Here is a 14,635-nt window from a genome sequence, read left to right as displayed (position 1 = left end):
TGTGACAGGGATTGAGACATTCTACCAATCCTTAGAAAGAATACAATTTGCATTAAGCAATTTCATTTTTGAACAGTTGACCAGGAGACTCATGGAATAGACACCGCTTTCCTTTGGGGGTCTGCTCTTATGATCACTCCAGTTCTTCAGCAGGCAAGTATGGTGCTCCTTCAAAGGCTATCCATTTGTGATTTTCATTTAGCTGCAGGATGAACCTCTGTTTCCCCAGGCTGACAATGCTGTTGTGAAATCCAGTCAATTACAAAAAGGGATTGATTTTTAGAGCTAGTTAATCATAAATTGATCCTAGTCAATTATCCAAAGAGATTGACTCCAAGAGGAAAGTAAAGCAGTACATATCCAGTTCTTATCTAACAGTTTGCAAATTCTCCTGCAACTCTTGCCTCCCTTGGAGACAGTTATAAGATTGTTGGGCTTGGCAAAGGTAAGAAGGAGATATAAATATTCATTATTTTTTAAAAAATGTCTAATCTTGCTAGGCTGTGAGAAAATGTTTGAACTACAAGGAATACTAATGGTTAGTGCATAAATTATCTTTGGCTTGTTTCAGACAATCATGTGAACTCATGATCGAAAAGAGTCCAGTAGCACCTTTAAGACTAACCAACTTTACTGTACAGTAGCATAAGCTTTCGAGAATCACAGTTCTCTTCATCAGATGAGAGCATCAATTAACACACCGATGGCGTATCCTAGACTCATACTATGTAGTATGCATGGACATGGAAATACATGGGAAAGAAAGCAGCATGGAATGGAGAGATGAAGAGAACTGTGATCCTCGAAAGCTTATGCTACAGTAAAGTTGGTTAGTCTTAAAGGTGCTACTGGACTCTTTTCGATTTTGCTACTACAGACTAACACGGCTAACTCCACTGGATATGTGAACTCCTGGTTTGTTTTAATTATGGTTAGTTTGTGAAACCAAGCATTGGCTCACAGACATTCATTCAGATCCTTGACCAATGCTGGTTTCGTCAGCTTCACACTTTCTGCCACCTTCTCCCCAGAGGGTTGCCATCCTCCACGTGGCAGACCCCAGGGATCAGTTCCCCTGGAGAAAATGGCTGCTTTAGAGGATGGAGTCTGTGGCATTATAGCCAACCGAGATTCCTCGCTAGGCTGCCCCCCCAAATCTCCAAGAACCCCACCTCCATGGGAACCTAGCTGGTATCCTGTCTCTTTTGAGCCCAGATTTCCATGTTCATACCATCATGCAAAACTGGAGTTAATAAGCCAACTTCAAACGATGGTTTATGATCCTGATTGGATAGACCCTAACAAACTATTGTTAGCGGAGTGATACATTCAGATGATCACACTAACCATTTAATTAGTTTGCATGACGTCTGATCCTAGCCTTTGTATATAATGAAAACTACTTCTTAATGAGTATCCTAGAGGGTACAGAATATAGGAAGCCAATTAATTGTTTTCGTTCAATGGTCCTTGTACCTATTCCCCTCTCCTTGACTAACAGACCCAAGAATCTCATGGATATGAATCCCCGTGTGCATGTTTAGATGTATCGGTGACTTCATTCCATGCTGACTTCTTTCCCATGTATTTCCATATCCATGCATACGACATAATATGAGTCTAGGATACGCCATCAGTGTGTTAATTGAAATTCAGCAGAACAATAAAAGGAAGGCACAAGTTTTCCTGCTTTACTCACCTCACACAGATCCTGAACCATGGAAAACTATATTCTAGAGCCTGATCTCATCAGATCTCAGAAGCTAAGCAGGGTCGGCCTTGGTTAGTAATTGGTTGGGAGACCTCCAATGAAAACCAGGGTTGCAGAGGCAGGCAATGGCAAACCACCTCTGTTAGTCTCTTGCCATGAAAACCCCACCAGGGGTCGCCATAAGTCAGCTGTGACTTGAGGGCACTCTTCACCAGCACATATCTAAAGTTAAGCACTATTGAGTCCCATTGATTTCATGGGATAGATTAAAACAGGTGTTTAACTCTCTAACTAAAATCGGTGGTACGTAAAATGTAGAATTGCATCACATTGTAATTGACTACCCATGTTGTATTAGAATTGTGCAAAAATCAAATTTGTGTTAAAATGGATGTGTTAGAAATGTATGGTTTCAATGCTTTCATGAGGTTTACAGGGAGCGAGGTCAGTGGCTCTGTATTTCCCAGCAGCACCCTGGTTTGATTACCACACGGCACGTAATTGTAAAGATGACATTCTTTCTATGAGTCATTCAGAGTTTTAGATAAAATTTCATTGGCCTCTAGATAATCAACTTTTTGTTGCTTTGGAGGCAACTGAGAAGTGTCTTTCAATGAACACATTTAATGGCCTGTTTTCATAAATATTTGAGTGTCCATCTTTTTTCTATGCTCCGTTAAACCCTAAAAAGTTGAAATTTCAAGATGGGCCGATTCCAGACGGCCCTTCCCATCCCGAAACGTCGTGTGTCGTCGCGCGGAAAACACGAAATATCATGTTTTCTCGTGCGAGTTTTGCTCGACATCGCGCAAAACTCGCGCAAGAAAACACGATATTTCGCGTTTTCCGTGCGACGACGTGCGACGACACGCGACGTTTCGGGATGGGGAGGGCCGTCTGGAATCGGCCATGGTCAAATTGTGCCTTGTTCTTTTCAGAGGGCAAATTCATTTTTCCTCATTTAATTTGACATAAAAGGATATGACATTTCCTAAGCACTTTGCATTTAAAACTCTGCTGATTCCACAAGTAAGATATTTAAGGTAGTCAGGTAATCCGTGCAGTTGGTTCAAAATGGCCACCATGTCTGCTTTGACATGGATTTCAGGTTAAATGTAGCATAAATACAACAGGTTTCCATGGCACCATGTAGCCAGAAATGTCTGATTGAGTTTCCATTATTGCATCATGAAGACACAGGGTTCTTGCTGTATCATAGGGATAATAATAACACTGACTTTGTTCACCACTCTGAGAGCTAAACTACATGAGACACCTGACACGTGTGGGGTTACCGCAAGTTTACCTGGGAAGTGTTGTCAGGTCAGCAGCAGCAGGGCCATAAGGATGGGAAGGAAAGAGTCAACGAGGAGAGCCTGACGTTGACAGGTGGCTAGCGGCCCTTCTCTGTGAGAAGATGGTAGAGTCTAGCAGCTGCAGCGGTGGCAGCCTCAGCAGCTCCTTCTGCCGCCGCTAGCCACCTGTCAGCTTTGGGCTCCCCCCACTGACTCTTTCCTTCCTGTCCTTCTGGCCCTGCTGCTGCTGCTGGCTCAACTACACTTCCCAGGTAAACTTGCAGGAACCCGACACGTGTCAGGCGCCTCATGTAGTTTAGCTCTAAGTGGGGCATTAATCTGTCTAGAAGAGCAGTATATAAGCACAATTGTTGTTATTGTTGATGGAAGGCTACCTACTACCCGTTTGCTTGACCTTTGTCTCTCTTGGTGATGACTAGAGATGGGCATGATCCACATTACGATTGAAAAAACCCCACGATAATGGCGATCACGCGATCGTGAGTTGGCGGATCGTGATCGGCCAAGGCCAACGATCCGGCGATCGGGAGAGGCCTGGATCGGGGTGATCGGGCTCAGATCGGGGATCCAGACACTCAGGCGCCAGCAATCTATTCCCCTGGCAATGGAGCCAGGGGAATGCCTGAGCTCTGTTTGCCCTCCTTCTGTCGCCCTGGAAACCTGAATGGAAGCCCAGCTTTCCTTGATCAGCAGGGCTTCCTTCCAACCACAGAGCAGCAAAGCAGTCACCAGTTGGGAGAAGACACCCAGGGGAGGGAGGGGGAAGGGGGTGTTCTGTAGCCATGGGCACTCCAATCTCATCCCTGCAAACCCTGATAGGCAGCTCTGACAGCCAAACACAGACGGCCAAACAAAAACACAGATGCCGCTGGCATCACCCACCGCTCCTGTATCGCTGGGAACAGCGGAGCGCCCCTCCGCTTTTGCCTCCACGATCCACAATCCATGATCCATGGCTCGGGAACGGGAGATGATCGGCGCAGATCGTTAATTTGGGATCGTTGTCGGCGCCGATTCACAATCTGCTGGATCGTTAAATTTTTTTGGATCGTGCCCATCTCTAGTGATGATATCCAACATCCAGTCCAACACAGGGAGTGGCTCACTGGGTTCAGATAGCAATAGCTTCATTGAAAGAAGAACAGTTCTAGTCATCTTGAACGGGGCCAGTTATGATACTGGCCTCAAAGAATCCGTCTCTGGGTGCGAAGCTTGTCCAGCTATCAACCACTGGCAAATCCCTCCCCCACTTTTCCTTGGTGATCTAGTGGCAACTCAGCTTCAAAAACTGTCATAATATTGATTATCTTGACTCATTTAAACCCATTTCCTGTCCTCATTATTTTTTAAGTGTTTGGGGCACCCTGATGGATGATCTGCATCACCAGAGAGATAGGGGAGTGAAGCTTGTGAAAACGAGTTATATTTTAAAAACCTCTGACCAGATTGCTTTCTAAAGAATTCTTCCACCGCATCCAATATTTTGGTAGGGTGATAAAATACCAAACTCCTGGCACAATACACGTGTCCGCATTCCTGCCCCATTGGAAAAGATCCCACTGTTTATCCAAGGAGGATATATTTTGCCAACACAAGCACCAGCCACAAGAACTGGGTCATTTCCAGATGGCTTACCTGAAGCCACTCCATGCCACAATGTTGTGGATCATGCCGGGGAAAATGCGAAATATCGCGTTTTCTCATGCGAGTTTTGCGCAACGTCGCACGAGAGTCAAGTATGTGTTGACGTTGGAACTATGTTGAAATGTGTTGATTTAGTATACAAAACATCACTTACAGTTTGCAGCGGGAAAGAAATTAGCTCCACTTTTGACCGTTTAAAATGCTAGTAATGTAAAACCGTGTCCCCTGCTTTCTGTAGTCACTTTTGGGGACTGCATGCTTGCTAATGCAATGGGTTAGATACTTTCCTCTTTGAGAGTAGCTTTGAGACTTCCTCCTTATGATGAGGTTTCTCTCGGTTTTTAACCTCTGGGTCCTTTTGAGACCCAGCTACCCACATCTAGCATGCCCATCTGTGTTCTTACTGCCTTCCTTTTTCACTAGGGAATACCTCTGCCTGGTTTCCAGTTGCTGTGCTCAGAGATTGCCTGGTTCATTTGAATAAACTCATTTTGGTGCTGTGGCAGTAATTTGCTCTTGTGTGTAATTTGCATTTGTGTGTGTGTGGATGTGAGTGTTTCAGGAATCACGAGAACCAATTTCCCCTCACCACTTATTTCTACTGCCCATCCCTTGAACTCTGGACCAAGTTTGTGTCACCTCTCGAAATGTTTAGCTTTCTGCCACAATCATATTAGCAGGTATGATATTAGTATGTAGACAAGCAGGACTTCTGAGGAATTGCAGCTGGGTGACCTGTGTGTGACAAATTGGAAATCTATACCCCACTCAAATATTTCTCTAGGGTTTTATAAATTATCAGGGGAATGAGCAGTTATCCCCCTCCCCCCGCACTGACTCTTAATTGCTTTCTACCCTCTCTGTTCTTGGAACACATTCAGGTAGTACCAGGCTGTTTTTGATTTCCCCCATCCCCTTTCTTGTTGCTAATTTATGCAATAATATTTCCCTACATAGTTGGGCAGTCCTCTGAGTATACACAGAACTCTAGCTTTTCTATGATAGGCCTTCATGATTTGAATGGAACCCTGTCACTTACGAGTGTTAAATGGATGCTAAATAATTGTAGTGGGTGTCAGTTTCCTTAACAGTGTAAACAAGAAAGTCTGTTCTGTGATTCAGAAGTACCCTCAGGTCACAGTTCTGCTGTTGTGCTGGTGGGGAGGGATTCGCTTTTCAAATGATTACCACTTGCCACCTTTAAATTCAGTCTAGGTTTCTGCATTCACATGGTCCTCTTGTTCTTATTGATGTCAAATAGGGTAAGCTGGGAATGGATAAGTATTTTCTCCTCAGTTGCTGACATTGGGATAGAGAGCTCCCATTTGCTCTCAGGCAGGGCTTTTTTTCTGGGAAAAAAGGTGGTGGAACTCAGTGGTGGAACTCAAGACTGCACAATGATGTCGCTTTGGGTCAGCTGAAACAAGGGGGGAGTTTTTTAAGGTTTAAGTTGCCCTCGGTGAAAATGGTCACATGGCCAGTGGCCCCGCCCCTGATCTCCAGACAGAGGGGAGTTTAGATTGCCCTCCGCACCACCAAGCAATGGGGAGGGCAATCTAAACTCCCCTCTGTCTGGAGATCAGGGGTGGGGCCACCAGCCATGTGACCATTTTTAAGAGGTGCCAGAATTCCATTCCACTGCATTCCTGCTGAAAAAAAGCCCTGCTCTCAGGGCTTATTATGTTGCTGGATCTGGCCTTCCTTGTTTCATGAATCACCTTACCTACATTTTATGTCAATAATGCTTTTAATCAACAGCCGCCTAAATCCATTTGGACTCATTGTTGCTCTGAATCAACAAGGTGAAGCTTCAGGCTCTGTCTTCTGGGATGATGCTGAATCTATTGGTGAGTGAAAATTGTTGTAATGCAATCAATTCCTGATCTTCTCAGGCTAGACATTTATGCTGTGTGTTTGGAGCAGTGACAGGAGAACAGGGGCTTGTGCATATACAGACAACACTAGCCTAAATTTTGTATCCCAAACTGTTATATTCCATTATCTAATAGATAAAAGCTTTTCTACCTATGTAGTTAAAAGACCCCCCCACACTAGGGACAACCATGGTTTCAATTTAGGGTTTTGCAAACCTGGGGGAACCAAGAATGTGCAGCAACCACCACAACCACCCCCTGAAATATGGATTTCAGGAATTCCTGAAATCCAGGAAAAATTCTCTGTGCCAGTTATGATAGATCAGAGAATCCCAGATTTATTTGTCCATTATTCCCTATGGGAAAAACTGTCTGGGGCTGGGGGTGGAATTTTTCAAGCAAACTCCAACAAATTTTCAGGGAACCTACTCCTGATATCCTCTAAAGACCAAGCAACTTTCTGGAACTGCCAGGTCCAGTTCTATGGGCCTCTGGAGAAGGTGTCCTCAGCCACTCTCCATTGTTTCCTATGTGGGAAACAATTCCAAGCAGGCTCTCAGGTAGAAACACATAGAGGCAAGGCTGCCAGCGGCCAAAGATGCACTCCCAAATGCAAAAGGGAGCCCAACAGAACCAAAGTGAATCAGGGGGACCAGCATCAAACCAGAGAATCAGGTCAAAACACAGAATTCCACCCAAATCAAACTGAAGCAAGGGACACTATTGCAACTGTTCAGTAGCCCAACTGAACGAGTGTCACTCACAGAAGCCAGGCAGGCAAGGAGAGCTTCTGCATGGGTGGGCCACTCATTCCCCCTCCCTGCCTAACTCTCCCTCCCTTCTCCCCCTCCCCTCTTGGGAAAAAGGTGGAAGAAGCCCAGAAAGCAACCAGCCAGAGGCTGAAGCCATATTTCCCAGATTTACCCAGATTCAGCCCAGGGTCTGGATGAGGGTTCCTGGACTGGATCCCATATTCTCTGAGTTGATTCAAGAAATCTGAATTGGTAAACCTACCCACCCCCAAATTCCAGACCTGGATTGCACACCCCCATGGGGAACACACAGGTTTGCAGGAAAATCTGCTTTATAAAAAATTAAGGAGGGGTAGAAAACTGCCTTATACTGAATCAGACTATTACTCCATCTAGGTTAGTATTGTCTGCTCAAACTGGCAGCAGCTCTCACTGTTTGCAGGCAGAGGAATTTCACATCACCTGCTTGCTAATTCTTTTAACTGGAGATGCCGGGGGTTGAACCCTGGACCTTCTGCATGCCAAGCAGATGCTCTACCATTGAGCCATGGCCCTTTCCATGTCTCCTGGTAAGAGTGATGTATGCACATGCAAAGACAAGGTAAAAAAATAATCATCGTAGAATAAGGTTGACAAATCCAAAGTAGTACATGACATGCCAGCAGTGGACACCATAGTTTCTGCAACAGGAAGGAAGTTAGGGGGAAGGGGTGCGGTTCCAGAGCAGGGGGAATGGGACGAGCAGTAGGAAGAAGGGGAAAGCAACACAGCATCCAAGGGGAGGGGGGGGCAATATGATTTTCCTGTCTTTGCAGGCTCCCGTCTTGTTTCATATTGCTAGTAAACAGCAGCTGACAGCCACAAAATCCCTTTACTGAGTGTGTGAAAGAAATTAAGTTTGTGAAGGAAAGCTCGAACGGGCAAGTGTCCAAGTTGACTCATTGTGTTTGCTTTGGGGAATTGTTCTCTAATCAAACAATTCCTTCTTGAATAACCTGATACTAACCCCAGACTTTTGTTTTGGCAGATAGGACAGAGAATGGAATGTATTTCCTGGCCAAATATACATATGCGGAAGTAAGTTGGACAGGGATTGGTGAGCAGAAACTTGTCAAATGAGGGGCATGTGCCACAGCTGTTGGTAGGAGACGGGCTAGGAAAAGCAAAGGAAGCAAAGAAGAAAGCAAAGACAAAAGAGTGAAAATAGCAGGGGAAGTAGCAATAGATGACAAATGAAGAAAGGAGTAGTGGGTAAGGAAGGGCAGAAGCATCCTTCTTCTAAGGGAACACACTCCTATCGAGGTGTTCATTTTAAGGATTTTCCAGAAACAGCTGCTAGACAGTGAGCCTCTTTACATGAGATGCCTGGGCACATTTTTGTCACGTACCGGGAGATGCAATGTTAGCCAGGAAGGGTAGTTTTAAATGACGGAGCCGGTGGAGATCGCTCCAGAGGGAACAAATTCTCTCACAGTCCTCTGCCACCTGTGGCATGCTGGACTTTGTCCGCTTCCAGAGCCTTTGCCCTTCCACCCTCACTGTTTAAAACTTCGAATTAACCGAGCCTTGGCTTATGAGAGAATCTATCCACTAAGGAGTGATTTCTGCCGGCTATGTCATTTAAAACTACACTTCCTGGCTAACATTGCATCTCCGGATATGTGAAGAACATGTGTCAAAAGTCTTGTGTAGAGAGACTCAGTAACTGGCAGCAGTCTTGTACACACAGTAACTCATCTTTCTAGTACAGCTGCCTGCAATATCACATGACATCCCTGCCCCACCTTTCTTTTGATTGCCCTTGAGAAGGGAAGGCCCTAACTTTTCTCCTGATTGTAGCTCAGTGCAGTGAATTGCTGTAATGGTTAGGAGGCTCCTGAAAAAAACAAAAACCCTGCTCCTTCTGTTCAAAACTGTCTTGGCAGATATGAAAACGAGTGCCCATCTTCTTTTTAACACCCTTGTGAATATCTGGACATTGTCCATGCCAGGGCTTTTTTTCAGCTGGAACACCATGGAGCGGAGTCCCAGGACCTCTTGAAAGTGGTCACATGGCTGGTGGCCCCGCCCCCTGATCTCCAGACAGAGGGGAGTTTAGATTGCCCTCCGCCCCGCTGCGCGGAGGGCAATCTAAACTCCCCTCTGTCTGGAGATCAGGGGGTGGGGCCACCACCCATGTGACCATTTTCACCGAGGGCAATTTAAACTTTAAAAAACTCCCCCCTTGTCCCAGCTGACCCAAAGTGACGTCATTGTGCGGTCCTGAGTTCCACCACTGAGTTCCACCACCTCTTTTCCCAGGAAAAAAGCCCTGGTCCATGCATTTCTTCTTAAAAGTCTCCCCTCGTCAGCTTCCTGTTGTTCATACTCGTGACAAGCATTACTGTCACTTTATGCCAGCATGCAGAGTATATCATTATCAGATATTTCAGTACGGAGGAAGAAAATCCTGGACATCAGTTAGAGACTAATGAAGTTTTTACTGATGGATAAAACTGAGAAAGATCTAGCTAGAAGCCATTTTCCTTTTTTAAAAAAAGACACCCACAAAACATTGGCAAAGATTTTCAAGGCATTCAGCCACCAAGAATGCAATTAATAGGAGCGACTCAGAGGAACAAAACGACATTAATATTCCTGTGGTGCCATTTCCAGACCTGCTGCTTCCTGCACTGACAGGGAATGGGAGTGGGGAAGACTGTTTTTGTGTGTGATTATCTCTATGTCAGCTCTTCCTTGTACTACAGCAGACTCTGCCCAGCGTTTCAGGCTTCTCGTTTTTCCCTTTTAATCTTCCTGTCTTAGAGAAAAATGCCATAGTCTCAGTGGGAAAGTAGCAGAAAGATGGTGCTCATTTTTCCTGGTATTTGGCGTATAGCAAATTGCAGGTGTTAACTACAGAAAGACAGTAACCACTTTTATGCTCAAGTTGGAAATCACTTTCCATTTGGTTGCCAGCTCAGTGATAAACCCGGCTTTTCATTTCTTTGATTGCATTTCTATCCATAAATTTAGTGCCTAAATTCTGGATGTGATACATATTCTTGATTATTTTTTAAAGACAATCTTTAAATTGCTCCAATTTAATGAACTCAAAAAAAATTCTATCCTCCTTTCATAATTGATTTAAGCTTCTTATGGACTATTTTGTTCAATTCTAATGTGATATACTCATCTTTTTTTGTGCCTGGAATTACCTTAATTATATTCTGAACACTGTTTCCTTTGTAAGGCTGTTTAAAGAAGTGTTACTTAAATGTATTTATCCGTTCATATCCTGCCTTTTTGGAAAGAAAAATATCTAAGACAGCTAAGCAATTCAGTAACTATAAAATAAAAGCAAATACATATAAACACAGAGTAGGATTTTCTTCTTGTTCCCTGGCCATTTGGTGGAATAATAGAAAACAAGAAGTCAAGCATCAGTGGAGGGGGTCTTGCTATCAGCGCAGCCCTAAGAGCATCGCAACTTTTCAAGGGCTTAGAAGAATAAAACTCTGCTTAGGAATGGCACTGTAAGACTGCAAACCTAAAACTTGCGAGTAAGCCGTACATGTGATATATTTCTGAGCTGACCTGCTTAGGATTGCTCCCTAAGTCTCTCTCTGCTTCTGCCAGCTGTATCCAGAACAGGTCCTGCTGCCCCCACCATGGGGGAATCACCTGCTACCAGGGCTTTTTTTCTGGGAAAAGAGGTGGTGGAACACAGTAGGTTGCCCTTGGAGAAAATGGTCACAAGGCCGGTGGCCCTGCCCCCTGATCTCCAGACAGAGGGGAGTTTAGATTGCCCTCCGTGCCACTGAGTGGCGCGGAGGACAATCTAAACTCCCCTCTGTCTGGAGATTGGGGGCGGGGATACCGGCCATGTGACCATTTTCAAGAGGTTCCGGAACTCCGTTCCACCACATTCCTGCTGAAAAAAAGCCCCACCTGCTACAGTTGGTGCTTCCTGCTGCCAGTCAGCTGGGGAATGTTTTTTACATGCCTGGACTATAAGGTGACACATAATGAGTGCTAGGAAAAAAAACGGGCCTCTCAGAAAAAGGTAGACTTGAGTTTCTTCTATCCGACAGAGATGCCAAGATTACATACCTAGTGGCTAGTTTCTCTATGGCAGTCCTCAGGCTAAGGAATTTTTATGGTATTTAGACTGTAATTTAATTGTTAAGCTGTTTTATATTCTTATTGTCTTATTTAAATGTTTTCAATGTTTTAATTGTGTTTTTAATTATGTATTTCTTATGTGTGTCTGGTCTAAGGACTGTAACAATAAAAACAACAAACAAACAATAGCTGGGGAGTGGGTGAGAAACTCCAGGGATCCGACACATGATCTAACATGCTGACGTCATTCCCCATGTGCCTGGAACTGATGTCAGTGTGGGCCAAGCTAGAAGTGATGAATGACACTTGAACGGCAAGTGAACAGACTCACGTGCATTCCTCCCTGTTCACTTGCGCTCCACTTGCGTTCCACTTGATCACTACGTGGAGTGCAAGTGAACAGGGAGTGATCAAGTGGAGTGCAAGTGAACAGGGAGTGATCAAGTGGAGTGCAAGTGAACAGGGAGGAATACACGCGAGTCTGTTCACTTGCCGTTCAAGTGTCATTCGTCACTTCTAGCTTGGCCCTGTGTCACTGGGGACACCAGGAATGCTCTACCGTTAACCCCATAGCGTTTTGCCAAATACTTGAGTATCTCCAGCATCCCCAGGCAATTTATTTATTTATTATTTATTTTTATTAGAGTTATACTCTGCCCTCCCTGCAAACGGGCTCAGGGTGGCTAACAACAAGAAAATACATCATACATCATATATTAAAACCATATACAAATATCTAAAAACAACACATACACAAAATAAAAACTAAATATAATACAATGCCCTGAAGACACTTTTGGGCACACAGAGAGTGACATCGGCATGTTGCCGGTTATGTCATTGGATTGCTGTCACACCTCCCCCCCTTAATTGCCCCCGCAGGTTGCCAGGCCCAGGCTGGCATCCCTAATCCAAAAAATATTACTTGTTGCAATTGGAAGTGTATGAACCTTGGTCAGATGCAGCCCGGCAATTCATCCACTCTTAAATTGAGCTTTGAAGTCTGTTAACTGCTTGAAAAACACTTAAAAGCTACTCGGCTCTTGGCAGCGTTTCCCAGTGGGGTGGTTTTTATTCCTGCTCTGGCTTTTAGTGTTAGAGATTCTCTCTCTAAAAAATAGGAGCAATAAATGCAAGAGAGGATCCTGTGCTCAGCAGGCTGTCTAGACTGTGAGCGCAGTGCTTGTCTACAAACTTACAGGCAATGCAAATAAGCTAGGTGCGGGCATCAAGGGCACTGTGGGTACCGGACGTGTGAGGCATTGCAGATGTGCATCCAAATTTTCCCCACCAAAAGGGTTGCTCAGTGATGTGGAGACATCTGACGAAGAGAGCTGTGGTTCTCAAAAGCTTATGCTACAATAAGGTTGGTTAGTCTCAAAGGTGCTACTCGACTCTTTACTATTTTGCAACTACAGACTAACATGGCTAACTCCTCTGGATCTATGATGTGGACGGACTACCTTTTGGTTAATTTCATTTCAGCCAAGGCTGTGACTTAAATCCTGCTGAAGATATCCCCCGACAGATATCCTTCTGTCAGCAGAGTATGAATACAGCCCCGGAGCCAGGGTTTCTGGCGCTGGAGGCCAGCCTTGTGCGCGCGCCTTGCGCGTGTGCCCCGGACTGCATGATGACATCATCACATGATGGGGTTATCACGCAGTGCCGCCGGTGGGTGGCTGGGGCAGAGCGAGGAGGCCGCCCGCATGCCGTGCGCTGCCCCGGTCGTCTGTAGTCCCTGGCTCGTGGCTGCTGCGCCTGCCCAGGGGTGGGCGGTGGCGGTGGTGGCAGCGCGAGGCTGGCCGGTGGTGGCACGGGACTGGCTGGCAGTGGTGCGGGACGTGCACCTCCGCCCCTGGCACCCCCTCTGGCGGCCCCTCTGGCACCACGGCGCCCGCGGCCCCCGCCTCATCACCGGAGCCGGCCCTGTATGAATATCTCAACTCCCTGCTCCTGCTGCAACCCAAATGCCACCTGAAATGCTTTTCATGGAGGGCAAGGGACCCCTTGTGAACACCAGGAATTGGCAGAGTGCTATAGAAGTGGACAAAGTGAAAATTGCCCCTCTTCCATCAGCAGAAATCCTTTGTGGACTCCAACTCTATGTCCCTGCCCTGTTCATAATCTTCAAACTCTAATATATTCTCAGAATTAGATTACCTTTGTGTCCTCAATATATTGAAAAAGATAGTGTGTTGGATCCAAAGAGGCCATTCCATCAACAGAACAGCACTTCCATGGGGGGAGGAGGGAAGGATAATTTTGGTCCTCTGCATATTGCAGACCCTTGATTCCCTTTCCTTGACTAGAGATGGGCATGAACAGCAATACAGAAAAAAAAGCCATGAACAGCCCGATTTGCTGTTTGCGAACAAGCTGTTCATGAGGCCCCATTCTAAACGAACAGGTGGTTGTTGCAAGCCTGATTCGTTGCTGTTCGTCAAGCCAAACAGTCTAGCACCTGCAATCAATTCCCTTGGCAACTTAGGCAGAGATTGTCTGAACTTTGTCTGAACTTCTGCTTTTGCCCTGGAAACCCCAATCTAAGCCCAATTTAGCTTGATAGGCACATCTTCCTTTCAAGTGTGGAGCTCCAAATTTGTTACAAGGGAGGCTCTGGTTTTGCAGACAGTGGAGAGGCAGTTGCTGTTGGCATTTTGATAGAGAGAGTGCATTGGAGCTTGAATTTTCTTTGTGTGTGGTGGGATAGGGATCTACCCCTTCAAGTTCCAGGGCTGCTGCCAGGCTCTGGGGCCAAGCTATTATTTATTATTGGTATCTTTCCTGCTGCCTGCTCAGGTCAGGTTTCTGGGAGTGGTGCAGTAGGGATCTTGACTTGGATGATGGCTGGAGGACAGCCTGCTGGCCCCCACAAACAGCCAACCATGAACATGTTCATGAACAGGGCCATGTTCATGGTTGTTCGTGAGTCCCTGTTCATGGATGGCAACAAACAACGAACATCATGTTTGGGTTTTTTTCTGTTCGTGTCCATCTCTATTCTTGACCTCCCCTAGAGCAAAATTTCAGGAATTTCACAGGGCAGGAGAGAGAAATGAGGGAAACCCTGCTTCAAAAGCTTCACTTCACTGACAGTGCTTTGGATCCAAGTTGGTTATATGGGAATTAACTGCATTTAGCAGAACCGGTCATGATGGTGGATGGCCGTGGGTCAAACAATGCATGATGTGGTAGGTTCATGCTGGGATCTCCCACCATTTTTGTTTTTTC

Source organism: Eublepharis macularius, chromosome 9 (assembly GCF_028583425.1).
Source record: "Eublepharis macularius isolate TG4126 chromosome 9, MPM_Emac_v1.0, whole genome shotgun sequence".
In the NCBI taxonomy this organism is placed as follows: Eukaryota; Metazoa; Chordata; class Lepidosauria; order Squamata; family Eublepharidae; genus Eublepharis; species Eublepharis macularius.
This window is presented reverse-complemented; position numbering follows the sequence as displayed.